Raw genomic sequence first — 27,199 nt, forward strand, 5'->3', positions numbered from 1 at the left:
GGTTTTCTTTTTTTACACTTTTTATTGTTTCAATTGTTATTATTTTTGTTGTATCTTCTCAGAGGCTTGATTGGCTCATTGTTACCTAACCCTGCCTCCAATTTAAATATTTTGGAGCATCCATCCATTGAATGCGTTTGAAAGTTTCATTATATCTAACTTGAAAGCCGATCTTGTCTGTCTCCTGTGTTTCCGATGTATGAGGGCGTGTGGAGGCAGCTTGTCGCCCACCTCAGATAGTCAACAGACCGAGTAAAAAAGGGGCGGTGATGCATTTCCCCTGGATCTTCATGCTGATGTGTAGATGATGATCTGTTATGTAAGCAGCCTTCATGTCATTGTGCTTCCTGTCAGCTAGAGTTTTACCCTCATTCTTTCACCCAGGCTTCTCAAACCGTTGATCAGCAGCTTGTAATATTTCATCTTCTAAAATAAAATTTAAAAAAGAGAAAAGAATGGCAGGAATGTCTCAGAAGCATTGAAGGCATGCAGGCGGCTGAATGAATGAATTCATCAAGAAATGAAAAGGACAGTTTCTGGGAGTGCTCAAATATTACCACACTCCAGCAAAATACAAATTGATCTATTCTCCACATTATAATAATCCAACCTTGAACTTGGAATTTTTTTGAGGAAGCTCTTGCAGAAATTGTCTTTATGTTACGTCAGATGACCGCAGACACTGCTTTTCATGTTGCTGTAATGTCTTCGGACATATCATCTCCCCTCAGAGTGGAATAAGCTTTGCAAATCTGACAGCTTTTCCTCTTGCAATGGGTGTGTCATGTGGCAGCAGGCGTTCGGAAAACACAGTGTTGTCTTTCTTCATCTACATGACCACAAGCATTTTATATCAGGCCTCTCTGGGCCTCTCTGTTGACTAAACCAGTCAGTTTGCATATTGGCTGGGTCTGCTTTAGGAAAACACTCAGGTGGCAAGAACAAACTGTACTTCGTCATGTTGGGTTTTCATGTTTTATGGGAACTTTCCATAGACATAATGATTTTTGTCATTTACAAACTTTACATTCTGTCCCCTAACACTAATCCTACCCCTAAACTTACCTATCACAGAAAACCTTCTGCAATTGTACATATCAAAAACATTACTTAGATTTATAAGCTGTTTTCCTCATGGGGACCAAAATATTTACCCAACTTTTTTGTCACCCATAATTTAGGGTTTACCAGGACACACACAAGGAGCCTATCATACACCCGGCACAAACAGCGTCAGGCACGCCGCAAATGTTTTATGCCAGTTTCAGTTTTATTCTAGTTTCAGTTATCCTTTTCACGTACTGCGCCATGTTGTTTAAATAGGTCTGAAAACAAGATGTGTTCAGGGTAGATGCATTGTTCGCACGTTGTTCTTTTTTAGGCAACTGAAATCTAAAGTCAATGGCGCATTTTTTTTTTTTTGGTTATTTAAAGAGCGCGTTAGTAATGTGTGCCTATAAGCGGATCCACAACACACGTACACTTTTGCTGCGTTCACGTGCTATGGAAAATAGGATATTTTCCACTTGCGAACTGGTATTTACCAGTGTGTTGCGTTCAAGTGCTTTTGTTGTCGTAATGTGGTAAAAAGATGGAGATCCAGACCTGTTAGCTAAAACTATTTTAGATTGCTGAAGTCATCTGCAACAGCAAGAAAATGATTTATCAAAACTCAAAAGGTAAATAATATGCTGTATATTTTCTAGATCATGAATAGTATATATATATTTTATTTTTTTTTACCATTCACGACTCTCGCGGTGCTCTCCGCCATTTTGAAATGGTCAAAGGTTATTTCATCTCGGAAACTCGTCCATCAAAATATTCTACGAGTTGCCCAGTGGAAAATACCACATGAGGGGGTGTTCATGTGCATTTTCCACGTCGACTTTTGGTATTTACCATAATTACCATAGCACATGAACGCAGCATACGTCCTGTAGATGGTGTGCTTGCGTGCTTTTACCTTACGTGCAAGCAGATCCGTTTCCTCGCTAGAGAAGCATTCGGTTTTTCCACTTGAAAATTACGCCATGTGAATGGCGAATCCGCCATGTCGCGAACACAATTGGCTTTTAAAGGGAATTGGAGACTGATTTTTTTTTTCTTTCTTTTTTTTTTTTGTACGTTACACCCAAAACACCCTCATTACTCATTAAGTGAATAAAGACAACCCTTTTAGACCATGTGCCTCCCTGTCGTTATACTTGCAAAAGTGGATTTGGACACACCCTGAGCACTTAAGACCATGCGCTTAGATCATTAAAAAAGGGCCCATTGACTTTATTTTCACGCCCCTGAGCATAATGCTGAACTAAACAAACTGTGAATGGTTGTTTTACATGACGGTCAAAAGTCCTCTTGGGGTGGTCCTTGGCAAATGAAAGCTGCTATGGAGTCCAGACCTTCTGCCGTCAGTCTGAAGGTCAGACTACATGAGACTAGCCAAACCTTGACCTCTTGGTGGCAAGTGAGACGTTTCAGAAAAAAAAAAACGCCTAAAACAAGAGTGCCAAATCCTATTTATGAAGAGCTGCCTTCCTTCAGAGTTCAGTTCCAATACTGCTCCCAACACACCTGCCTAAAGTTATCAAGTGCTCTTAAGGATCTTAATTAGCTGGGTCTGGTGCATTTGATTAGTGTTGGAGCTGGACTTTGCTGGATGGCAGATCTCCAGGGAAAGGATTGGACACCCCGGCCATAAAGCCTTTTTCAGCAAAGAGGAAATCAGTGGAAAATGTCTCAGTATAGTTCATAGCACATTCATTTATTTAGCTACCTGTGTTTGTTTGTTTTTTACCTAATATCATTAAATGAAATCTCTTTATACAGTTTTTAGAAGTCCTGTTTGCTCGGGTATCTGTGGGTACGCTGCACCTATGGCTCTCATTGAACCTCCATTGCAGGGTCAATCATACTTGCCAGTTAGAAGCAAGTGCCCTTAATCTCTGATCTCTGTTGTAAGTGCAAGTATAAATTGTTTTGTCATCAGTGCCGTGAGACTCTATCTGTGCTATTTCTGGACTAACAATCCAGGAAGCAATTAGCAATTGTTTGTTTTGAATTTTTCGTTGTTTTGAGTGGTCGCACATAACACTTCAGACATGAATTGAGAGCCAAGTGGTAGGACAGCATGGCCTTATCTCAGTGGGATGCCCTCAACGGGGGGTGCGCTCATATTTTAAAAGCTAATACCATGTGTCTACTTCAATTTGCAAGTTTTTTCCCTGAAAAAAAAGGGAATTAGGTTCACATTGCTTAGCTGAAAATCAGGATGTTGCTAATAAACTCCAACTGTAGGCTGTGTATTTAATACGGTACATTCTTGTTACTCACTGAAGTAATTTGTTTGGGATGTTATAGCTTTTTAAAGTTAATCAGGTAGTCTGTCTTGAGGAGCTCTGATAATCAAATTTGAGAACCAGAACCAGGGCTGCGTTTTCCAAAAGCATTGTAAGCTTAAGGCCCTGTTTACCCGAGAACGCTTGCGGGTGAAAACGTAAAAATATTTTATCGGATGTGCCTTTCGTTTACACGGCGACAGCGTTTTTGGGGCTTAAAAACTCAAAAAAGTTAAACCACCCTCCAGAGTGGAAATTTTAAAAACGTTCCACCGCTAATAAGGTAAGGGTTGTATGCAGGCGTGCGGACTTGTCTTGTTTTGTGGCAGTGCTCCACGTTGCCACCTAGCCTCCTGGAGTGCATACTACATCGAATTTCACACACTTTTGTGTCACCATATGCACACGGATTTCCCACCCATAACGCTAGTCTAAACGTAGAATAAAAAGTGTTAACGCAACCCCACTTTTGCGTTTTCTCTTCAGATATTTTCCATGTAAACAAAGTTGATTGTTGAGGCCATTGGTGGCAATTGTTTTATGATCAACTTAGGATTGCGATGCATTTGGGAAATGCAGCCCAGAACTTGTACAGTATGATAATGTGTTTGCTATAGCTTGGGGCAAGTCAGGGGCAAGTTGTTACACTTTAATAGTTATTTTATTTATTTAAAGTTAAGTAATTTACTGTGTAATTTATATAAAGTTAGAATGCATTGATTTATTGGCTAACAATGGTTATTGTTATCTTTTACATATTTGATTATGTTTCATCTGTTTGACTGCTTGATGGTTCAACCAAAAATGAAAATTGTAATAATTTTCTCAACCTCAAGTTTTTCCTGACCGAATGAGTTTCTTTTTTATGTTAAACGCAAAAGAATATATTTTGAAGAATGATAGTAATCAGTCAGTTGATGGTCACCATTGACTTCTAGGAAAAAATAATAATGTGGAAGTAACGGCTACCGGCAACATGTGGTTATCAGCATTCTTCAAAATATTTTCTGTTGGGTTCAACATAAGAAATAAACTCATACAGGTTTAGAACATCATGGGGATGCATAAATGATGACAAAAGTTTGGAATGAACTATCCCTTTAAATTTGGCTGAAAAGCGCTGATAGTTTGTCGAATTCCATTGTGACAAGACATAATGTGGTATATAATATAGATATAATATAGATGTGTGTTCAATTACCTTTTTCCAGACTTATGTGCATATATAGAAATAATAAATTCACTGGAGGGGGGGAAATGTCATGCCAACTAGGCTTATAGTCTCATGTTTGTTCACCCCTAACTGAGACAAGCAAATGACCCTCTTTATCATCATTGTATTTGCTCTCATATCTAAGCTGTCCATGAATAATTCTGTTTACCATACATCTCGGTGGGATTCTCGTTAATAACATGCTATATTATATCATCTCTCAACGGGTTTGGTCACAGTTACGCGAGGTGTAGCCTAATAAATGGGTCATGACAGCTCCTTGCCGGTTCACCACAGCCGACCATAACATACCGGTAGCCTACATAATTTATTTTATGGTTGATATTGCTAACCATAAAGAGACGCAGGAGTGCCTTCTGGTGATGAATGACCCTGTCAATAAGGAGAGCCTGGCTGGAAGGAGCCCGTAGCCGCTCATCATAGAATCATTGGGGAGACTGTATGCGCGTAGCCGGTGGGAGGAGCCCGGTTTCCTGCGATTGTCTGCCTGTCTGTCTGCTCTCGCGCTGCGCTCATTTCTCTAAAGTTGCGTTCTCGAGACATACTGCGTCGCGGAGGACTGCGCGTCCAGACAGTAACACTTGTTTCTGATATCAATATTTCTTTTGTGTCCCCTTTTGGTTTCTTTCAAGATGACAGAAGAAAAGAATGTTCGACATTTAAAGCTGGTATGTGAGTATGTGGTTATATCTCGCCGTGCTGTAGTTAGTTGCGCTTTGAACAGGATTTAAACTCTGTTAGACGGTGGATAGTTTAATGCATCCTGAAGTAAACTAAGCGGAGAAGTTTTAATATTTCTTTGAACCAGGGCTGTGTTGCAAAACCTACTGAGCTGCCTGCCTAGACGGTGTTTTGTGGCATCGTAGGCGCAAAATGCGGTCTATGTAGTGAACTCGCTAGATATTGAGAAACAACGCACCAGAGTCGGTGTGCTTTACTTCTTAACCTGTTCGCTGTTGCGCTTTATTTCGACATTGTCTCTGTTTTGTGATGCTGACTAACATTGTATTGTAGCGATCAGCAGTGATGCTCTCCTGTTGACAGAAATAAAGGGATTAGTAATATTATAAGCCTACTCTTATTATGTGAACATTTGGGCGATTTGCGCATATCATGACCATTGCGTCAAAACATAGGCTAAATATCCATGAGAAACTCAGCGATTCATTTAGTATAGACTTCATAATAAGAGAAAGGCCATTACAGTGGTGGCTATCACATAGATTAAGTTTTTATATTAATTTTACATTTTTTATTATTATTATTTTTTAAATAATTTTAACCTGTGGACCGGGGCCCCACTACAACATTTAACGACATGGGGCCACGACATGTAGGCTAGCCTTGTAAAATAAGTCAAATAAATTAGATTATAATAAAAAATTGTTCACCTTTATAAACAACTGCCATATGTAATGTGCATTTCTTACTTTACTGTAAAACATCTTTATTTTTATTTTATGTTTGCGTTTAAGGGACATATATGCTACTTGTGATCAGCTGTTCTGTGTACAGGACATTGTTTTAGTCTGTACCTTTCAGTGTTTATCCATTTATAGTACATTTTATAAACATAATTTATATGAAATTGAAAGAAAATGTGTTTATCACTAAAAAAAAATGTTGATGTAGTTTTTATTATTATCATTATTTTGTTTTAATATTAGCATTTCTCACTTTTGACTATTGTAAACTCATACTTTTCCAAATCAGAGCATAAATCCATGAATGGTGGTTTGGATCCGTTTTTTATCGCAGGACCTCAGTTCAATTGTTTTCAAACCTCAGCTGTTTTTGATTTGTAAGTGATTGTTTACTCTTCTTTGTGCAATATAATAAGCTTGGTTCTTTTGTCAAGCTTTTATCAAAGGCTGTCAAAGTCCTTTAACAGAAAGCAGGTATTATGGAGGTTTGTTTGTTCCTCTGGTATGCAGAACACCCTGTAGGCAGACCCCGAGTTGAAGGTCATTAAAATGTCATTTAGCAGCTGTCATTTTTAAAATATGTTGTGGTAGATTGATCTGATTTGCGTCTTTGATGAAAGAGCAACACTGTTGGCTTACATAGCTCATAGTGCTAAACCATTTAACATTTATGACCAGAATACATAAAAGTGATATTTAGTGTCATGTACACCATGGCTGTCAGTCCCTTCATGTTCTTTTGTACAGACTTAGATTACTAGCAGCTAAAATATGGACGGTTAGCCCTTAAAATAACATGACTTTTATTCCACTGCGACTCTCTGAGCAAAACAAACAGAAAGCGTGAGCATACACTTGTTTTGAAAGCACCTCATTTTTACGCTCCTGCGACTCATGACATGACACGTCGTCTCAGCTGAATCACATATGAATAAGAGCGTTATGAGATGATGTGAGGTTCTGGGTAACAGAAAACCAAATGAGTTGAACTGTGCTTCTTTTGTGCCTCGCCATTGTTTTTGCGTCTAGGACATGAACAGAGGTATGATGGACTATTGTGTGTTTAAAAGGCAACTGCAAAATTACATTTTATCATTTAATTCTATAATTGTAATTGCGCCTGCTTATTATTCATTATCCTTTGATGAATTTAAAGTTCAAAAGAATGGTCTCTATTTGAAATAGAAATATTCTGTAACAGTATAAATGTCACTTTCGATCAATTTAATGCTTCCTTGCTGAATAAAATTATTTTTTACATATAAACATACTGTATATTGCCCATCCCTAATCATAATCAGTCTGAGTAAATAATATGTCGTGCATTACTATGCTAAGATGCATTGCAATTCCTAAATCAGGAGTTTTTAGGCAGTTTAAACTCCCTTCGTTGGCAGAAGGCAGGTGTGGCTGGATTTTATGTGTTTGCATTGTTGTCAGCATTCAATGAGTAAACTCTGTATAACCACACTAAACAGAAACAATAACTTTTTTTTTCATAGCGTTCAGAGCTTGCGCCCTTCCTGTCGGTAACAGTTAGATGGATATTTTTAGTCTACTGTGCATGCAAACTTTCTGTCCAGAACTGCAGATGTACTCCATCTTTCACTCCATTATTTGTCACTGATGGTGAAATTATCTGTTGCATCCATTGTGGCCAGCTACACTGAGCCTCGTGTGCCGCTATTCAGCTGATTCTACATTCTACAAAAAAAAAAAAAAAAATATATATATATATATATATATATATATATATATTACCTGCTTTGTTTGCAGGTTGAATTGAATTGTGAGGAGATAAAAAGTAGTTGCACAAAAATTGCATGGATGCGGATTGCATTAAAAAAAACAAAAACAAATATACAGTGCAAGTAGTGTACTTCGATTTATGAATTTAAATTATGAGACCCTTCGAAATATTTATGTGTGTGTGTGTGTGTGTGTATGTGTGTGTGTTTACTGTATGTATGTATGTATGTATGTATGTATATATACATATAAATTATTTAATTCTATGATTAAATAATCAAATTAATCGCACATCAAATTTGGCTGAGAAATGAACCCTAAATGATCATATAAAGTTATTACATAAAAACAAAAAAAAACAAATGTACAGCTCAAGTAGTGTACTTCAATTTTATGAATTTAAATTATGAGACCCTTCGAAATCTTTATAGGTGTGTGTGTGTGTTTACTATATATATACATATATATAACATTTATTTAATTCCATGATTAAATAATCGAATTAAAATATAATTTAAAGTCATTATTGGTTTAAATGAGAGGAGCAAAAAAGAAACTAAATAAATATTTATTTAAAGAGATACTCCCTTACAACTATATCCGATACAACTCCCTCAGAGTTAAACAGTTGAGTTTTACCATTTTTGAATCCATTCAGCCGATATTCTGATATTTAGAAGAATGTCAGTAACCTGACAATTTCTGGTCTCATTGACTTCCATAGTAAGAAAAAAATACACTATGGAAGTCAACGAGACCAGAAATTGTCTGGATACTGATATTCTTCTAAATATCAGAAAATCGCCTGAATACATTCGAAAACAATAAAACCCAACTGTTTAACTCTGGGGGAGTTGTAAAATGAGCATATTTCCAAAAAAAGTGGAGTATCCCTTTAATAGAATTTATTACACATAAACTTTTAGGCTACAATGGTCTGAATTAGTATTTAAATATATTTACAGATCATTTATTGCAGCTCAGAGGTGGCATGAATGCATTTACACTGCAATTACATTTGCATGCCATGAGTTTAATTTTAAATAGGTATTAAAGGTTTACCCCAAATAAAAAAAATAATAATAATAATAAAAAAAAAATTCCATCATTCACTCACTGGTGCGTTAAATGCTTTAATCATTTTAATGTGTGTGTTTTTTTTTTTGTTTGTTTTTTTTTCATAACTAACGCATTAAATCGATAGCCTTGTATTGATGTGGTACTGAAGTGTATTTGTGAAAGCTGTGAGAAGACCATTTTTGAAAGAAATTCCAACAAAAGTGAAATTGAAAGTTGAATTGAAATATTAGGGGGATTTATCAGTAGCAGTCGTACATCATATGGCCCTTAAATTCAGCTCACATAAAGCTCTGCTGAGAGCCTCTAGAGGGGCCGGCTGGGGACCGCGTCTGGATTGCACGGGCTCTGAGAGAAGCGTGAAGGGTACATTTTGCACAGACGTTGCACTGATCGGGTCGCTCTTGCTGCTCACGGAAGGGAGGTGTAAATCTCAGTGCTTTGTAGGGTAAGGTCATTGCCTGATGAAGTTGTTGCATATTGATCACATGCTCCCATTTTAAATGTTTTATGCAGGAAGTGATGATCCTGTTCAACTGCTTGGTTATTCCACAGTGCCATACTGAGTGTCTATGAAGAGCCGCTTTTCCACCGTCTGGCCGAACCATTCTAAGAACATCAAGTTTTGTCATATAGTTCCAATTAGAGACATGGTGAACTGAACCAAGCCTTAAATCTTCCCGTGAATACATGAGATGCAGTACTTCCACATCTGAACCGCACTGGATGCCATTGCTTTCACTCTGCTTTCGGTCCTGGGGCTATTCCTGTAGCCTACTGCTTCTAACTTACAGTTTGTGTATGTCACATTTCTGAGTGTATTTTGAACAAATAATGAAGCTTAATTGGATTTTCTGCCTATGTTGATATCCATCCTGCCGCTCCCAAAGAGAGTGCTAAAGGCTGTGAGACCCTGGAAGTGAGATGGACGGTTGACTCCCACATGACCGTTCACCCTGAGGCTGGGTGCTCATGTACAGGCTGTTCCATTGCAACTTTGCCACTTCCTTCAGCAAACAGCAGCTCAGCAGGAAATGGGCTCTGGTGTGTTCGGTGCCAGAGAAGTCTCCATAGAGACCCAAACCACTAGCACATCCATTTCAAATTATTAGATTGTAAGTGGTCTGGGAATGCTTAGACCATTCAAGAAGCTGTTATAATTAGTAGTGACAGGCAGAATCTGTGGACTTTTTCACATTTTCAGTGAAATCCTCTGATATTCATTTAAGTTTAACACTTCGAGGCTAGTCTGCTGATCGCGAGAATAAAGAGATTTTAATTGCAACGCAGTTTCTGTACTCTCTCTACCAATCTCTGTACTCTTTCACCAATGCAAACACAATGATGTACACACAGAGCTTTGTTGTGCATTGTAACGTGTGTCATTGATTTGTCCAGATAAACTCCCCCTGTGTGGAAAGATTGTTCTGTGATCGCTTTCTGTATAATTTGTTCACAATTTAAATCGGATTACTTTTCATCCTACTAAATGAAACGATGTGAAGTTGATATTTTAGTCACTGGCTTGACTCACTGATGCATAAACAGTATTGAGAGAAAGATTATCTGTCTGAACTTCAACAATTAGGCTACACATCAGAAATTGTTGCTGGGTAGCTCGATCGATTTATTTTCAGACGTTCATCGAGGCAAGCTCTGTATTGGCCCAAGTTGAGGAAACAGTCGTCGGTGAAATGTTTGGACCATACAAAACTTTGGGAAGTTGTGTCGGTGCAGAAAGAGAGCCAAAGCTCGGTTTACACCGAATGAAATTTCTAGCCACATATACAGGCTAGGGCTAGGGCTGTCGCGGTTATGGAATTTCCCTTGCGGTAATGTTGAGTGGCTCAATAGAGCGATATGCGGTATTACCGCCATTTATTTAATTTATATGTATTTGTTGCTATATAAATAAAGTTTACGATGTGGACAAAAACGAGGACATTTTCAGTAACCGAAACTAAACAGCGTCTACAGTATATGCGCATTGAAAGACTTTCACTCAGCGCACATATTGTTATGACAACGGACTTTGAGTGAGTCATTGAACCGTTCATTCAACGAACACATTTTAAAAAGCTGATTCATTAAAAGAGATGTAAAGAAAGAAGATGTTAATTATTTTTAACTTTGAGGTTCAACTTTTCAAGGCTCAGCTGAGCAGCAATGCATCGCATGGGCAACGCTGAAGCTGATGCTTCACTTATTAGAGACCCATATAGCATTGATTCAATGCGTGACTCGCTGATTTTATTTCCCCGCGGCTTCCTTGTGCTGTGGGATGCTGACCAGCACTGCTGCTGACGTGCATTTATGGGAAAATACCCGAGAAGAGAACGTTAAAATGATGATGCGACAAATATTTCGCTTCCCTTTGACACGACAAGCTTTTCACGACTTCAAAGACAGACGCAGGTAATTGCACGCGCTCTGCCGGTCTCTCTCGTTCACTGTCTGTGTGAAACCTGTAGGCTACACATCACTACGATAAACAGTCTTGTTATCATTATGAACTTGTTTAACATTCAATACACATGCATTAAGTTCAAAACAAGAAGGGTATAGCCTTATAAAAAAAACAAAAAAAAAACGTGAATATCGCGGTTGCTGCGGTTACGTGCAATCCTCTGCGGTTGACTTGTCAGAAGCGCGGTACTACAATATTGCGGTTACCGCGACAGCCCTAGCTAGGGGAACTCATATTAACATTAAACAACCTCAGAAAGTGAAAATTTCATTTCAGGGGACATTTAAGAGCGAATCCTGTGCTTGTTAACTTCAGACAAAACTGACTGTTTTTTTGTATTTTTACAATTGTGTGTAAGGGTGTAATGGATCATAGTTGATCCATGATTCACACAGACCAGGCCAGGATTATTTCCTCATTCATGTTTCTTTATCACTCCAACATAACAATAACTTTAAGTAGTACTATATTTATATACCATGATATTACCAATTTTTTTTAAAGAAATGTAGAATTATAGACGGTTTATATTGTTGACACAAAACATACCGCCCAGCCATACCAAGGCCCGTATCCGCTCCAACTCAGGGCCGGAGGAGGCAGGGGTGGGCATATGGGAGTAATTGGCTGTGCTGCTGTGGAGATGGAGGCAGGCGAGAGGTCAGGAGTTTCCTACGGCTGCTGAGGGAGGCTCCCGCTGTGGCTGTTATGAGCCAGCTGCCGCATGTGTATGCGTGCGTCTGCGTGCATTCTGTGATCTCACCTAGCATGGTGGTCAGGCAGTGGCGTCATCCACCCTCATCCCAGAACCTTGTCCTCAAGGGATGGTAAAGCACAGACAGGGTGGAGCGTGGCTTAGCTTTTTGATTATAGACGCACACAAAGTGTGCTTTTCAACTCTAGAAGACACACAAGTGCGCCTTTTACGCTGTATTAATATTATTGTTGTCACAGACACTTACTGTATTACCTTGATCCTATAAGAATATATGCAGGGTTTCCTGCACCGCTACTGGTGACAGAACTGGCTTTGGCAAGCGTGAGTTTGTTGGAATAAGTTGAATGGGATAAAAAAAAAGGCTCTACCATGAAATAGTGCAAAGAAAATACATAGGCAACACATCTTTTGTTGAGTTGTCTCCATTGGCTGCATGCAAAATCAAACTGCACAAACTATTGAGTTTTTTAAGCTGGTTCATTGAATGAATCAGTCAAAATATTCACAATATTCACAAACTACTAGAAAGTGGCAATAAAGACTTACATTTTTAGAAAAAAAAAATCTAATAATTATTCTTTTGAACTTTCTTTTCACTAAAAAATGTATAATGGTTTTCAACATGATAATAAGAAATGTTTCTTGATCACCAAATCATCATATTAGAATGATTTCAGAAGGATCATGAGACACTGGAGTAATGATAATGAAAATTCAGCCTTGCCACACAAATTACATTAAAAAATATATTTAAAACAACAGGGATTGTTAATTGTAATAGTATTTCACAATATTACTGTTTTTCGGGGTTTATTAGATAAATGCAGTCTTGGTGACCATAAGAGACTTTTTTCAGAAACATTAAAAAATCTTCCTGACCCCAAACTTCCGAAATGTTATACATTGTGAATTTTCAACCTTAATGTCAGCACGAAACGCCGTTCGCAGTATAATATCATCTATAATTTGGTGTATTCACTAGTTAGGCAAAATATTCGATGGAAAATACAGTCATAGTATGGGACTTGAATGGAATGTGAGTTGTTGAGAAATTATGCTCTACTCTGTTATTGGTTGAGGTGGCCAGAGTAGTTATTACATTTTGAAAAATGCAATGAAAACAAGTTAAACAACCTATTTTTTATAATAATGTATGCTTATGAATCATGAAGCATTTAGGATAATCCAGAGACACCAAATAAGTTTAATGTTGAGTTCATATTGGCTTTGAATTAATAACACCCAAATGCTCTACATGCACTGCCAGTGACCTCAGCAGTCCATATTTCAGCCCACGTCATGTGTTCTTGACTCATTTATGACCATATAAAACCACAAAATAAATTCATGTGCATAACTCCTTCTCACCTTTTGCGTGTTTACTTTAGGACTCTCAGCAGAAGGAGCTCTGCACATTTAAGCTGAGCTCCATGGATTTATGGCCTTTTGTTAGAAATACAGGCTGAGGCTCAGAAAGCAGGTAGGAGGAAGAGAAGGGATGAAGGGCTGCTCACTCGCTCTCACTCACTTTGCCATTGTGTGAGCAGAGAAAACGGGGACTCCTACGCTATCCGTCAGCTCAGTTGCAGACCAACTTAAGGCAGAGCAGGATTACGGTGCATGACTGAAAAGCTCCCTGCAATGTATGCGATGCATAATCCGTGTACTATGAAATCAAACGAGTCATATGTTTGTTTCTAGCTGAGAAATGCTATCTATAGCTCATTGTGTTGAAGCATATTCTTATTTCCCCTAGCTGCCTGTTTGATGGTTGAATTATCTCATTCAGTATTGAATAAACATAGAAATTGAACTGCCCTGAATACTGTTTCAGGTGAAAATGCATCACTACTAATACAGAAACCTATGTGTAAAATAAGTCGTATTTAAAAAAGAAATAATCTAGCTGCTGAATTTTGCTACCGTCCCTTTAAGATTTCTATATGTAAATGACATTTTGATTGGCTAACTTTGGCATGCACTGATGCTCTTTAGGAGTTCAGAGTTGTACTGAATAGATGTTGAAATGTAAACTTCAGCGGACATATGATAATGTACTTTTGCTCATGACATTATAACCATGACCATTTCTGATTGGCCCATTTTGTAGCTTAAAGGAGTAATTCGCTTAAAAAAAAAAAAAAAACCTTTGCTGATAATTTACTCACCCCCATGTCATCCAAGATGTCCATGTCTTTCTTTCTTCAGTCGATTTTCTCAATATAATGGACTTCATTGGGAACCAAGTGGTTCAAGGTCCAAATGAGTTTCAGTGCAGCTTCAAAGGGCTTTAAACGACACCAGACGATGAATAAGGGTCTTATATAGGACCCTTCGAGTCATGACTCCAAAAAAGATTTGTTCATTTTGATGAATGAGTTTGAACAGGAGAGTCACGAACGCTCATCACAGAACATAGCAAGGCAAACATTTGTGCTTATAAAACTTAAACTTTTTTATTTCATTTTTAAAATGAGCAATCGTTTCGCTAGATAAGACCCTTATTCATCGTCTGGTGTCGTTTAAAGCCCATTGAAGCTGCAGTGAAATTCTCATTTGGACCTTGAACCGTTTGGTTCCCAATGAAGTCCATTATATGTTATCTTGTATGTAATGTAATATGGTTTCCAAAAAAAAGTTTCCTCTTTTTAACATTGCTAATAATAAGAAATGTTTCTTGAGCATCATCAGTATATTAGAATGATTTCTGAAGGATTATGTGACACTGAAGAATAGTTTTTACTGTAGTAAGTTTAATCATGGCCTTCTCAACTCAACACAAATGGAAATGCATAAACGGAACAGCGAGACATTGACATTTCAACAAAAAGAATCAGCAAAACAATCAAAGTCAGCCAAGGAAAACAATGCCTTCTCCCTACCCCATCCTCAGAGGAAATACCAAACATTACAGCAGCATATAAATAGCATCTCCTATAGTCGAGAACAGGAGGGGTTCTGCATCTCTGGGGGGGCTTTGGAAACTCACCAACATCTCCAGCACGTCTGTCTTGCACTTCCCTTGCACTCTTTATTTCCTCGCTATTTCCCCTCCTTCTGCTTGGGTTAGCAACCTTGTAACACCTCACAAACAGCCGTTTATTTATTAATAAGTAGCTGCACTTGTGCGGAGAGTGTTTTCATATGGGTTCTTCATTGGGGGGGGGGGGGGGGGGGGAGTGTGTATATGGACATTGGCCCGAGTGACTTAACAGGTTATCTGAGGTCCAGGATTGTTGGCTGATCATGCGGGAGTCCCCTCACACATCGTAACACACGCCTAATATAGATATAAGGCATCAGAGCAAGGACCAGAACCACTGTACATTCTTTGGGTGTTTCTTTAAAGGGATTCTCCACTTTTTTTTTGGAAATAGGCTCATTTTACCACTCTCCCAGAGTTAAACAGTTGGGTTTTACCGTTTTCGAATGTATTCAGCTGATTTTTTGTTATTTAGAAGAATATCATTAACCAGACAGTTTATGGTCTCATTGACTTCCATAGTATATTTTTCCCTACTATGGAAGTCAATGAGACCAGAAACTGTCTGGTTACTGATATTCTTCTAAATATCAGAAAATCGGCTGAATGGATTTGAAAACGGTAAAACTCGACTGTTTAACTCTGGGGGAGTTGTAAAATGAGCCTATTTCCAAAAAAAGTGGAGTATCCCTTTAACTTGTGGCATTTATGTTCCAGAAGTTAGTTGTTTGTCATGATTTTTTGTCAGAATCTTTTTTTTTTTTCTTGGAAACTTAATTTTCTATGTTTTTTCAGCTTTTTTATGCTACTTTTCAGATGTTTATTTATATTTGTATGTTTAATCTTGATTTTATTTGCATTTTCTTTAAAATAAAAATCGCATTGGCTCCAATGGTATTATTCTAAACAAAAGGTAAAATAACCATTGAAGCATTTCATATTTTTTTTTAATGTTTTATACATGTCTACTCGTTTTATTGTTGTGCATCATTTCTAATCAAGCTGTAATTTGGTCAAATTATGCAGAATGTGTGAAAATATGTGTAGGCTAGGATATGAAAAACACTAACTGCTCTTATACTAAGACAAAGGAGTCAGTCATTTTATTTAAAAAAATTCTGAAATGTCATTTTCATAGCCATAATTTCGATGACAGTTCAAGATAAATCAGTTGAGATGTGGCATGAATTCTCTTGTTGGACATTTCAGTGTGCAAATTTAATAAATTGCATTTTAATAGAGTAATTATTTTCACAGGGTCCACAGGGCCACATGTGTCTTTAGTCAAAGAAACACCCAAATATTGATTCAAGCTATTAATTTTCTCATTTCCTAATACCCAGAGGATATATCTGTTGGTACAGTTGGTTCATGTTCACTGCTGGCCTAATGATGAAACTGAGGGAGACGCCAATCCCAAATATTCCTTCAGTAATATTTCTCATATTAAACTCTGTGCTTTCTGCTTTTCTTGTCTTTCTTGCCAATGATCCAGGGTTTAAAAGATGGATTCTCTTGATCGCTTTAGATCTACTCTAATCAAAGGCCTCAGGGAATTATCCATTATAGACTCAGGGAAAGAATATGAAATGTACATTTTCTGTAGAGTTGTTTATTTTAGGAATTTAACCAGATGGGGTTCATTGACTATAGGTTTAAAAAAGGTGACCTCTCTCTGTTATAAGTTTCTGATTGAGAAAGGCATGCATCTCAAAAATCATTTTAGTTTAGGAGCTTGATGAAACTGGATTGGGTTTGTAAGGTTACATAAGTGTTCAGGCTGCAAAGTTCTATAAAACCTAGAATGTTCATCTTTGCAACACAAATGAAGGTCATGTTGATGAAATCTGAAAATTCTGAAGAGATCTGATCGCTGTATATGATAAATAGATTGAATTAAGGCTTTCATTCACATAAACATTCATTAAAGCTGCAGTCCATAGCTTTATTGGGCTTAAACATTATCCAAAATACATATTTGAGAAAATACATAACCAGCCAGTGTTCAAAACTATCTGCTTGCCCTTAGCTCGATTCAAAGCGGTAAGCTTGTAATAATGTTTTTAATTCCAGTGGTACTGGCGGATTTCCACAGGAGATTCGAGCATGTCTTTGCGTCATTACGTCACATCTTATTCTCGGCTAGTTGGCTTTATTGCGTGTGAGGATGTTGGAGTTGAAGATTAATAGCCTTTTCTCACATCACTTGAAATGATTAAACTTATCAATTTGATGATGGCGGATCCAGAAAGTTCAAACGACAATCAGAAAAAAGAGACTGCAACCGGATCCATGCCAAAACAAGGATAGATATCAGAAGAACATTATATTGTAGTCACGCAATGCTGACATTAACATTAACAATTTGAGAACAAAGTATAATTTGCACGGTTTTGCCTGATATGATAACTTATAAGCGATTGTTTGATTTAATCACTGTGATTTACTGCAGTGTCAGAACCAGAACTTAAGTGAATGTTTCTTACTAGTTCAGATGACATATTCAGATGTTCAGATGACAGATGAAATCTGTACAGAAATGCAAACGAGCTGTTTAAACGCATCAACGCAAATATTCGTTCATTCTTCCATTTGTCATGTTGTTGGCAGACTCGAACATGTGGAGTACGTCAGAAATGTAACACTCATATATCCAGTGTTGGCAAGTGTCAGCCATTAAGCGACTGTCATAGGGGGTGGGGCCTATGCTACAACGATGTTCATCAATGTCTTGTTCTGGAGGCAGTCATATGCAAACGTATTTGCCTGTGTGACTTCATGGATCCCACAATATCCAAATAAACTGTTTTTGGAGCTTAATTGAAATAATTTCTTTGTTTAAATGAGAAGGATGTTTTAAGCTATAAAACTTGCAGGATGTTTTAATGATACAAATAGGGCTGTCAAGCGATTAATCGCATCCTATATATTTAAGAATTGTTTTCATGTGTATAGGCTACTGTATAAAGATTTATATATATGATTTATATTATATATAAATATTTTATATATACTGTAAAAAATATTTTTTTCTTAAATATACATGCATGTGTGTGTGCTGATATATATATACGTATATATATATATATATATATTATGTAAACACAAACTTTTATTTTGGATGCGATTCATCACGATTAATCGTTTGACAGCCCTAGATACAAAGACATCTTATATGTCAAAAGCTCAGATTTCTCATGTCATGACCCCTTTAAAGACAAGACAAAAAAGTATGGTGTTATCATCGTACCTAAAAACAAAACAAAAAAAACATGGTACTCTTTTGCTAGTGAGAATTAGTTGGACAATCAATTGGTTCCAGGTATGGTGACTTTTAAAATGCGGAGGCACTTGTTTTAAATATTTGGATAGGATCCGTGATACCCATGATACTCTAGCATTCTGGTGTTCATCATTTTGTCAGATAGGAATGCAGATTATGTTTGAGACTCTACACACAGCAACCCATCAGATTGCCATTTATGTGTGGCACAGGCTGCATTTCATTCAGGCTATGGCAAATTAGCATATTTATGGGAAATTTAGCGAAAAGGTACGCCATTAGATTGGTAGTCAGTTCCTCACACATTTTGTGTCAGCAAACTGGAAATGAAAGAAGATTGAAAATGAATTTTTGCAAGTGAAATAGTGTTTATGGTGCGGCATAGCGAAAGGATTTACTGCAGCTTTTGCATGTTTACACTCCTATTGATCAAATTCTTAATGCATGTCAGCAGGGACATTCACCGCAAAGCTGAACCAGACCTACTAATGTTTAGAGATTCAATGCATCTTGTTCTTCAAAATGCATGAAATAGAGGGAATCTTAAAGAACGTCCAAGAAAATATTACAGGCTGCAAACATCAGAGAAACTTGTCGTTATCTTTAATATTTGCGAATCGATTTCTTGACATGTGAAATGGAGAAATCAAAGGGTCTTTATGTGGACCGATGCCTGTGCCCATGATGCTGAAGCACAGCCTAAAAGCTTCTGATGCTCTTCTGTTAGCTCCAATGGGACAGATTGTTCTCATGCCTGCGAGGATACACTTCAACATTGGACACGGCAGCATAAGCACTTTCAAATTCTCACCCCTGTCTCTTCCCTGAATGAACTGAAGGTGAAGACATAGGGTCAGTAGTCCGTATCAGGAACACTAAGGCAATACATCTAGCCAACTCTCGGCAGCTCTTTTATTTAGCCTGTTTCTCCATAATCTGTGCTTAATGTTTCATGAGATTTTGTGCTGCATTTTTATCCCGATTTCGTTCTCACCAGAGCAAATGCACATCAATTATGGAAGTGCTTTGTGGTAGCAGAGAGAGAAAGCGTGAAGGTATTCTGTTAGTGTTTGACAACTCTTCAGCTAGCATTAGGACAATAGCAAGTCTTTCTAGAGTATTACCGCAATTGCATTTGGTCTATTTGGCGTCAGCTCCATCTGCATGAGTTAAATCATTAATTTTACAAACAGAAACGGTCGGAACAGAACGGTCTTGAAACTAAGGTGTTGACCCCAATTTTGGGCTGAAGATTGTTCGGGGCAATAAGCTAGTCATAAGCTTCCTGTAAAAAAAGATGTCACATTGATGGTTGCTGTAATTTACCCATAGTAAACTCTCATTGTATTATTGTATTTGGACTATCCAGTGCATGCATTTTACTTAAGACCTTAATTTTGTGTGCTTATTGCTGTTAAAAACAATTTGAAAAAACATATTTTAATATGTTTTATAAATGTAATTTATTCCTGTGATGACAAAGCTGAATGTTCAGCTTCATACTCCAGTCTTCGGTGTCATGTGATCCTTCAGAAACAATTCTGATATGCTGATTTGCTGCTCAAGATACATTTCTTATTATTATCTTTTGTGTGTGTGTGTGTGTGTGTGTGTGTGTGTGTTTGTAAACCGTGATGCATTTTTTCAGGATTATTTGATGAATATAAAGTTCAGAAGAACAGCATTTACCAGTAATTTTTTTTTCCGTTTGCTGAAAAAAAGTGTTTACTGTCACTTTTGACCAATTAAATGTTTTTTGAAAAAAGTTTTAATTAAATTAAAATATTAAATAAGTATTAAATAATACCAATTATTTAAAAAATCTTACTGTTCCCAAACTTTTGAAGGATAGTGCATATATATTTGTCTTTTTTTTTCCATTTATTTTTTGTAGATGTTGTTTGAGATGCTGCTTTGTTAAAGGTGAAGTGTGTATTTGTGCACACTCACACAAAGATTATTTCCAAAAATAATTTCTAAATGCTTGTAATTCTGCCCTATCCGCCATTGTGTGTCAGAAAAAGCACCACAGAACCACAGTGTTTCAATAAGATGACCCGAATGGTGGGAAACAAAATTGTCTCCGAAAAAATGATATACTTTTTTACAGTTTATTTGTGACTACATTATGTTGTGAAAGACAAGACATATTTCCATTGGTGTGTGCCCCTCCCTCCTACATCAAGATCCTGCCACTTCCATATCTGGGACAAAGGAAGCCTTTTCCATCATTTCACAACCCTGTTATTCCCGAGTGGTAGTGGGGCACCAGATGGGCTCTGACCTGGATCTGTAATCTTCGATTGTGAAGGTTACCCATCCGTGTTTTTGCAGATGCCGAGCGTTGAACCTCTCTCTAGTCAGCGGCCATTGCTCTGATCTCCACAAAACTAAGCCACCACGGCACTGTTTACATTCTATGAATAGAATCACATGTTTGATTAAGCTAGCCCAGTGTCAGAGAGAGGATGTGGAGGCCAGCACCCACAAGGGTCGCAGTGAAGTAGAAGCTATTGCAATCTCTTGATGTGAAAAACTCTCACTACTTTTTATATGACACATTTGATGTGTAACTTGATCTGGTAAAAAAAAAAAAAAAAAAAAAAACAACAGCAAAAAAAACAGCACACCTCTGGGAATTTTTACTTGTGATGGAAAAAGGATTTGTACAGTTTTTAATGACTCTACGATTGTGGTTACTCCATTCTTTTATTACTTTGTAAGGAAAAAAGTGTTTGGGAAAAGAAATGCCTTTCCATTCCCTTTGAATCATTTCAATAATCAATCAATTAAAACAATTCTTGCTAATGGGGTGTTACTAGACTTGTAGTCAAGACCGCCTAAACCGAGACCAAGACGAGACCGGAGGGGAATAAACAGACTAGTGATGTGAAGCTAAGCAATAACAATAAAATTTTGTTTTGCATTGCCTGCTTTTCTCTGCCGATATGGAAGTCTCCAAATGAATCCATTCTACAACTTTTAAATGCATAATTATATTTTTAAACGAAATTATAAGCTTGAGTGCAGGATCCGAAAGTTCACACAAGTCATCTGTCAGTTGTCCAGTCACCCAAAATCTCCTGAATGAAGTTAAAATCCATCATGTCACTGAGATGTGTTTTACTAGATATTAATTCATCAAAAACTGTGCATGATATGTCCTTTTAAATCAAGTGATCAAAGTGCTCGTTGCCACTTTTTTTATCAGTGGCACGGAGACAGTGTTTTCTCGTCTTCACTTGGACACGCGCTTCAATCCGTTGCGTATATCGTTGTGGATATTGTAGTGTAGTATTGCTAAATCTCCCGAGCTCTATGTCGGTCTGAGACTGCGAGATCTAGACAAGACCGAGAGGTCCGAGACCAAGACAAGACCAAGACCAAAGACCATCAAGACCGAGACGGTCTCGAGACATATATCACTATGTTACACACTTTTTTAATGACTTTTCACAGTCTTTTTAGAGCTGGAATAATTGCAGTCCATTAATTGTAATTGACTCCTAATTATAAATTAAACAACTATAGGCTACTAAACATATTCATATATATATATATATATATATATATATATATATATATATATATATATATAATACTACCAAGGAAGATCATAATGTGTATCTTTAGCTACACATTATCATATAAAATATGCAGTAACAAAAAATAACTGGCTCATTTTTATCAATTGAGAATCAGATTCTCAATTGATTCTCTATCAATTGAGAATCAGACACTGTATGTTTCTGATTCACTAAAAAGAAGCGAATCAAATTATTAGAATAATCTGTTCGGTTATTGGTCTACACTGGTTGTGCTATCTGGTCACTCTGTAATGATATTTTTTAAAAACTGGTTCTGGTTAAGAACTGGCTCTCTAAATGTTCATCAAAGAATCCTGAAATAAATGTATCATGGTTTCCAGAAACACATTAAGATGATAAGAAGAAATGTATCTTGAGCAGCAAATCAACATATTAGAATGATTTCTGAACGATCACGTGACACTGAACATTCAGCTTTGCCATCACAGGAACAAATTACATTATAAAGTATATTAAAATAGAAATCACTTATTTTAAAATGTAATAATATTTCACAATATTACTGTATTTTTGATCAGCGTTTGTGAGTATAAAAATCTTACCGACCCCAAACTTTTGAACACTGCAGCTCTTTCAAAAGTCGAGAAAACACATAACTTAAATGGCCATATGACCTTGGTGACCAGACAGCCATTGTGTATCTTTATAAAAACACACATCTACTGCAATTATACAAGTTTGCCCTCTATTTCAAGCTTTGACATTAAAAATAAATAAAGTAGCACTTATGGTTTGAGAGACTGACCACTTAGTTTGGATATCTAGGCAGTCTTGTGTTGACCCTCCCAGTACATTTGGTTGAGCTGAAGCAATCGCTGCTGAAATCTCTCTGCGGTGCTTCTAAAACAGGCCTAACACACACCCTTATTACCCTGTCCCACGGGGATGAAATAAACCGCCTGTTTAAGCAATACTTCAACCTGTTAAATGCATATTCACCCTTTGGGTCCTGTTCTAGCACCGCTGTGTACTTCAGAACGCTTATTTAATTAGCGACATGTCTCAGTTCCACATGAAGTCGTCGGTGGAATAATCCTGTAATTTGTAATTAACATCCATAACCTTTTGTTCTCATCAGATATTTGAGAAATGCTTACTGCATACTAACTCCTGCAGCTCGGTTCTGTCTCTCACGTCTTTTGTTAATGCTAATCACTGCAGAAAATCAGCTCGTCACATATTAAGCAGACAGTTTTACTGTACAGAAGACACATGTTCGGTGCATGCGCTCGCACAATGGCTCACCTGTTTGGCTCAAAGCGTTAGCTGTGGGTGAACAGATTATTACTCAGTGTGGGCTCTCCAAAAACGTGTGTCGTATTTATATATATGGCAAGATTTAGCAGTTGAGGGTGGATAAGGGAATGGTGAATGTTCGCAGCCTGCAGTGGTGAAGAGACGTGCATTCTGTGCCAGGCACTTCAGTTGAAACACACCTGCATGCTTTTATTCACTCCAGCCCTCTTGTGGGATTGAGCTTTTTATAAATGTATCAGTGAGGGTCAAAGACTTTTTGCATTGACATTTGTTGAAGAGTTTGTGTGGTGATTATTGCACAATGAAGCTTCAAATGATCACTTCCATTTGATAACCGTATTCGTATTCATTCACAATACATTTGTTTTTCTTGACATTTAAAGAAGTATTTACAGAGCCCTGAAAATGCCATGACAAAAATCGATATATTGTGGCCACGAATTAAGATTTCAAACAAATTAAGAATTCTTTCTCATGACTTTTTAATTCGTTCCCTCTTTTTAGTAAATCATGGCCATGAATTAAGACTTCATTCCCTCAGTTTAATTGAACTAAAACAAGGGAACACATTATGTTATGCTACGATTTAGTTAAATGAGGGAGCAAATTGTATTATGTGCACAATTTACTTAATATGAGGGAACGAATTAGTAAAACATGCTGACTTGTTAGTACGTTGTGGGAACAAATTGTTAATTTGTGACCACGAAATACACCTTTTTTCTGCTTTTCATATGCAGGACTCTGAAATATAGCTAGATTTTACTTTTTACTTTAGATTTTACTATGGCTCAGATCCTGTCTGATATAAGTCTAGAAGAGTTTTTCTTGGAGTTCGCAATACATGCTATATTGGTTATTTGTAAATTAATAAGGGCATATAATTGTATTGGTCATATTGGATGTGCATGCTAATTTTTCATTTAGCTGTCATCTAACGCTCAATTAAAATAAATCAAGAAGACTGAAGATATTTTTCATACTGTATAATTATAATGTTGTAATGTCTGAATTCAATTCTGACAATTAGAATGTTGGATTTTTTAGATAAATTAAATTAATTAATTTTGTTCTGAGACAAAATTTCATCTTTTTTTAATTGTCCACCAGGAGGACGTTATTAAGAAATATCATTAAGTAAACTCACTTATAATAGCAGACAATATTGCTCAACAATTAAGCCTCAAGAACCAATAATTCAATGCCATATGAGAACGTATTTCCACAAAGAACTTTATGTACTGGTGCTTTAAAACCTTAGAAATCAATGAATAATACACTGATCTGAGGAGACTATAAAGTCAAATCTAAAACTTTGAAACTCTAAAGCATCATAAAGCAACTCATGATCACTATCCATCACAAAATGTTCCTTTTTAAGAATCACACTGTGTTCTTAAATACCCCTCCTGCTCGCATCAGCCGCCACTCAGCTTGACGGCAGGTCAGTCGTAACAAATTCGGAGGTGATAAACTGTGAATAGCTTCCCTGGCACATGTCCTAACAGCAGAGCTCTGGGAACCCCCAAAGTCCAGTCACTCATTTTTAATCGATGTGTCTTCATCCGTCCGTGAGGTGTGGGACTGTAGTGCTCCAGTGGTGCTGTGTCCGGTCTAGACTCCCTCTTTGCCCGTGGCTCCAGCTCTCTGGCTATTCAAGCAGCAAAGGAGGCAGTGGAGAACCGGTAACCAGCTGCAGGTTGACAGGAGATAAATGGCTCCATTAGTGTGTCTGGGCCGTAGGGTGGAGTCTGACCCACTGGCCCACCCAGCACCACAGTAAGCCACTTACAAACATCAGACAACATACTTACTAATTCTGGACGGACCTGCCAGGGAACACCAGCACAGTGGGTTATCTTGTGTACTGGCTGGAATGGCCTATATTTTAGCATATTGATGGTAGGTCAGTGTTATAGCAGGTTAATTGAAAGATTGTCATTCTAGTTTTACGTCAAGTCAAATTCTAATATTTTGTCAAAGTTTGATAAAATGTTTAATTTCAGCATGAATTAGATTATACTATGTCACATGGTATACTGGATTGCCATCTTATCGACCACCTTGCTCTCTAGTTGTCAGACACATAAAACATCTATGTCAGTCAACCACTAGATTGTATATTGGAGGATATATTTAGAAAGAAAATTATTGGATGGACAAGTGCTTAAACTGATGTAATGGTACATATGATACTAGCCTGAATTACTGACCCAGATAGAGTATATTGTTTAGACGTGTTTTCATGACAGTGACTTTTGTTTTGTTTTGTTTTGTTTTGTTTCGCCTATGTGTCAACCAGTAGACTTTCTACTACACCAGATAGATAGATAGATGGATGGATGGATGGATGGATGGATGGATGGATGGATGGATGGATGGATGGATGGATGGATGGATGGATGGATGGATGGATGGATGGATGGATGGATGGATGGATGGATGGATGGATGGATGGATGGATGGATGGATGGATGGATGGATGGATGGATGGATGGATGGATGGATGGATGGATGGATGGATGGATGGATGGATGGATGGATAGATAGATAGATAGATAGATAGATAGATAGATAGATAGATAGATAGATAGATAGATAGATAGATAGAAGGATGGACGGACGGATAGATATTAATGTGAATTTAAACTAGTGACCCTTTATATGTGCAGCTGTAAGTAATCATTGTTTCATTATCATTGTATATATAATTCAAGGAAGAGCAGTCCTAGACATTTTAAAAGTGAGTTGCCCCTATTGTTTTGTCAAGGCTAATTGTCATTGTTCCAGAAATGCCATACCTCTCAGTAACGCATGGGTGTTTGTTTTTCATTTTCCTTACAGACACAGAACAAGTAGAGTCCCAGGAGACCCTGAGACTAGTCAATTAAATGCAACTGCCATCTTTTAGACTAGCTTTGCTTCTCTTGACATTATTTGAGAAAGATGACATTTTGCATTACATTTAGATGTTATTAGCAAATTTATCAGCGGCTAGGTTTGCATTTAAGCAAACATGTTAGGCACCTGATATACGACATCTGTGATTGAGCACTAAGTGGCTTTGTTAAATCATTACCATATGAGTCATCTCTTATAGAGACTGCTTTCCGTCTTTTTTTTTTAAATTCCAATTCAACATCAAAGGGGGAAATAATGCCATAATCAAGCCGAGAACAGATCAAATAAACCAGACTCGGCTTTGGGATCTTGTGCATAAGTGTGTGTGCCTGAGTGGGGCTGTTTGTGAGCAGAAGCAGACTCTGATCAGCCTCCATATGGAGCACTTCATCATAATCAGATTATATGATGTGGTGTCTTTCTTTGAAAGGAGTAAACTGTTTGCTTCTCCACTTCTCCAATCTATCACTTCTTCTGCTTGTTACACTTAAACAAGACATTTCCATGCTAAACCTGCTGATGCTTTCTGTATGTTTTAAAATATGCATTTAAAAAATCAGATCTGTATAGACAGATCTGCTGACCTCATCACCTCTTTGTGACCTTCATTAAATGTGTAGTAAACGATTTTTGGGAAACACTGTTGAAAGTGGATCAGACCGATGATCTCAATAAACTTATAGCCAATCAGCAGTAGGGGATGTGTGCACTCGTGATGGGGGAGGAGAGAGAGAGGGCAAAATGGAGATTTGAAGAAAGACTGTAGAAAGAGAGATGACTGAGAGACATTACAAAAGAGTCAAGGGGATATCACTGGAATAAGAAGGGTTGTGATCAGGCAAGAGCTTTAGGACACACGTAATTTTAGAGAGATTGACAGATGTTCAGGTTAAGTTGTTTCTGCTCCATACAGTACGTGAGTTACATTGGTTTTGAGTGTGCATTGCTGGCGACTCGTATACTGTATGTTCATTTTTGTTCTTCTTTGTCGTTCGTCATCTTCGCTCTATTTTTTGTTGAGATTTTTTTTACTTCGCTTCTGCTATGATAGAGACATCCACTCTTGCATGGCCTGTTTCTTCATGCATTTGGGGGGTGAAGCAATAAATGAAGGTGTGTGTTTGTTTGGGATGATTTTTCACATATCAACAGAATTC

General features: G+C 37.4%; 1 protein-coding gene across 5 annotated transcripts in view; it reads left to right on the forward strand.

The window, feature by feature from the left end:
* The window catches only part of mid2 (midline 2), a 160,154-nt gene that overhangs the window by 58,353 nt on the left and 74,602 nt on the right, over window positions 1–27,199 (forward strand). For 3 of the 5 annotated variants that reach the window (XM_039648681.2, XM_039648683.2, XM_089134822.1), the window contains exon 1: window positions 5,021–5,243. The exons of the other annotated variants lie outside the window; for them this stretch is intronic. The gene's annotated coding sequence lies outside the window, so the exon portion shown is untranslated. Of the gene's footprint in view, window positions 1–5,020; window positions 5,244–27,199 lie in introns of those variants that run through there. 5 annotated transcript variants of the gene reach the window in all.

The sequence above is a fragment of the Pimephales promelas genome, chromosome 9, assembly GCF_988280905.1.
Source record: "Pimephales promelas chromosome 9, fPimPro1.hap1.1, whole genome shotgun sequence".
Classification (NCBI taxonomy): domain Eukaryota; kingdom Metazoa; phylum Chordata; class Actinopteri; order Cypriniformes; family Leuciscidae; genus Pimephales; species Pimephales promelas.